Genomic DNA, 3,650 nt, shown 5'->3' on the forward strand with positions numbered 1-3,650 from the left:
CAGTGTATCAGTGCACCCAACTATATAAAACAAATATTAATGGACATAAAAACAAATAATCACTAATACAATTGTATTAAGAAATCTCAACATACCACTGTCACAAATTGATGATTTTCTAGACAAAAAATCAACAATGAAATATCAGAACCGAATCAAACTTGAACAAATGGGTTCAGTAGATGTCTATAGAGTGTTCCATCACACAACATAAGAATACACACTCTCACTGTCACATGGATGGTTTCCAAAATAGATCACATAATAGTTTACAGAACATGCTTAAGCAAATGTAAAGGAATTGAAATTATCTCATGCATATCATCAAACTATAGTGCAATAAAATTGTAAGTTGGAAAAGATACCAGAACTTCATAAATACATGGAAATTAAATAGTACCCTCCTGAACAACCAATGGGTTACAGATGAAATTAAAGAAGAAACTAGACAGTTTCTACAATTAAATGATAATGACAACATAACATATCAGAGCCTATGGAATTCAGTGAAAGCAGTCCCACAAGGAAAATTTATAGCAGTGCATACCTATATCAGGAAAACAGATTACGTGCAAATAAATAACTTAATGTTGAACCTCAAACTTCTAGGGAAAAAAGGGCAGACTAGGGCCTGAGAAGATAGCTCAGTGGCATTAGCACCTGCCTAGCAAGTGCAAGGTCCTGAACTTGATCCCTGGTACAGAAATAAAGAATAAAACAATAAAAGAGGAAGAACAGCAGACCAAGCCAAAAGTTTGTACAAGGGAGGAAATTATAAAGATCAGAGCTGAAATTAATGCTATGGAAACTAAGAAAACAAGATAAAGTATCAATGACCAAAAGAGTTGGTTCTTTAAAAAGATTAAATGAAGTCAACAAACCTTTAGCCAACCTTACCCAAAGAAAAGACTCAAATCCACACAATTAGAAATGAAAAGGTGAAATCACAACAGAATCTGCAGAAATCCAGAAGATCATCTATACCTATTTTGAGAACTTGTACTCTAATAAGATGGAAAATCTGGAAGAAATGGACAGATTCCTAGACACATATGATTACCAACACTGAAACAAGAAGATATAAAATGTTTTAATTCTCAGCACCACATGCCACATCAGCCCCACCCCCAGGCACACTAAGCTGGCCGCTGAGACCAGCTGTGGTGGCACAAGCCTATAATCCCACTACTGGGAAGGCTGAAAGCAGGAGGATCACTACAAGTCTGAGCTCCATAATGAGACCCTATACCAAATACATAAAAAGATATAAAAGTTTTAAATAAACCAGTATCAGTCAATGAAATTAAAGATGTAATTAAAAACCTATGAACAAAGAAAAGCCCAGGCCCTGATAGATTCACTACTGAAATTCTACAAGAAATTTAGAGAAGTCTTAGTACTACTACTACTTCTGAAACTCCTTAATAAAATTGAAAGGGAAGCAATAGTCTCAGATTCTTTCCTGGAAGCAAGCATTACCCTGATACCAAAACCAGAGAAGGACCCAACTGAGAAAGAACCACACACTAATCTTCTTAATGAACATAGATACAAAAAATTCTTAGTAAGATATCAGCAGACAAAATGTAGCAAATCATCAAAAAGATTATACACCATGACCAAGTTGAATTCCTCCCAGGGATGCAGGGATGATTCAACATACATAAATCAATAAATGTAATACACCATATTAACAGGGACAAGGACAAAAACCATATGATCATCTCAACAGATTCAGAAAAAGCTTTTGACAAAGTCCACCATCCATTCATGATACAAACCCTACAGAAAATTTGGAATACTTGGTTTTTAACCCAATCTGGTAAAAGCCATCTATGACAAAGTGACAGCCAACATCATACCAAATGGACAAAAACTGAAAGCTTTCACCGTAAAATTAGGAACAAGGGTATTCACTGACTCCACTGTTATTCAACACAGCTCTGGAAGTTTTAGACAGAGCAATCAGATAAGAGAAAGAAATAAAAGAATAAAGATAGGCAAGGAAAAAGTTAAATTACCATTATTTGCAGATAACATGGTATTCTATAAAAGACCTAAAAAATTCTACTAAAAAACTGCTAGATTTAATAAGCAAGCTCAGCAGCATAGATGGAAGCACTCAAAAATCAGTAGCCTTCCTGTACATGAATTAAAAAAACTGAGAGAGAGGGCTGGCAAGATATCTCACCAAACTAAGTGCCTGCTTAGGCAAGCACAAGGAACAGGGTTCAATCCCCAGCACCACATGCCACACTGGCCATACTCTTGGGCATGCTGAGACAACCACAGAATCTGGGCATAGTGGTGCATGCATGTAATCCTCAAGATCTGGGGAGGTTGAAAACAGGAGGATCACTAAGTGTCCAAGCTGCATAGTGAGACTCTGGTACCAAATATATCAAAAATAAATAAATAACAGAGAAATTATGGAAACAACATCATCTTTCATAACAGCATCCCAGAAAATGAAATACCTAGAAATTAATCTAATGAAGGATGTGAAAGACCCTTACTTTAAAAAAAAAAAAAAAAAAAAAGCCCTTCACAAAAAGCAAGGAATTGAAGAAGATAAAATAATAAAAGAAATTAAAGAAAAATTTTTAAATCCTCTGATCTTGGGTAAGAAGAGTCAAAATAGTGAACATAACCATACTTCCAAAACTGCTCCACAGATTTAATGCAATTTCAATAGAAATTCCAACAGCATAGCTCACAGAATAGAGAAAACAGCCCTAAAATACATTTGGAGTTAGAAGAGAGCTAGAATAACAAAGGTAATTCTGGGCACCAAAGGCAATGCAGGGGAATCATAATTACTGACTTGAAATTATATTAGAAAGCTGCTGTGATACAAACAGCAAAGTACTGGCAAAGAAACAGACCCAACTGTCAGTGGAACACATTAAAAGATGCAGAAAAATCTGTGGACATATTCTACCAGCTTACTTTTTTTTTTTTTTGTAACAAAATGGATCATCTCAGACTTTATAAAAATGAAAAAGACAAAATAACATACATAGTATAAGTCTATTCATATAAATTGCAAAATCAATGCTTTAAATTGTGTACGTACAGTAACCATCTATGGGGCTATAAAGAACACATGATAAAATGCCAACTGGAGACTTAGGCGAATAGTATAAATAGGTTTGTTTTACTACTTTGCTACTTTCCTTAAGGTTTGAAAAGAATGGGAAAGGGTTAAAAATCAGCCAAAGCTAACATATACTGTTTTGGAGTGGAAATGACACAATGATCACCAAAATCTGGCCCAGGGCAAACACGGGAAGAGGTCGCCCAGATGAGAACAGAGCCTGGCGCGGAGCTGCCGCTGCTCCGTGGCTAAACGTCAGCACAGCCTCTGTAATTACTCACGAAACCACACATAAGAATTCCAGGCATTTCTGCATGTGTACTTCACAAGAAGAAAACTGCAAAAGTGCTATGCTACATACTATAAACATTATTATATTTTGTGGGTAGTACTGGGAATTGAACTTGGGGCTGTGTGCATGTGAGGCAAGCACTTTACCACTGAGCTACATCCCCAACCCCATAAATACTAGTTTTAAAGAATAAACTCTTTATTATAACAAGTAAACATAAGCAAAAAAGCTTTGGCTAAGTGGATCTTTTTTTTTTTTTTT

General features: G+C 35.6%; 1 long non-coding RNA gene across 1 annotated transcript in view; it reads left to right on the plus strand.

Annotated features, from left to right (window-relative positions):
- LOC111816195 overlaps positions 1–3,650 on the plus strand; it is a 373,724-nt gene that overhangs the window by 332,714 nt on the left and 37,360 nt on the right. The window lies entirely within an intron of this gene.

The sequence above is a fragment of the Octodon degus genome, unplaced genomic scaffold (assembly GCF_000260255.1).
Source record: "Octodon degus isolate 3935 unplaced genomic scaffold, OctDeg1.0 scaffold00028, whole genome shotgun sequence".
NCBI lineage: Eukaryota > Metazoa > Chordata > Mammalia > Rodentia > Octodontidae > Octodon > Octodon degus.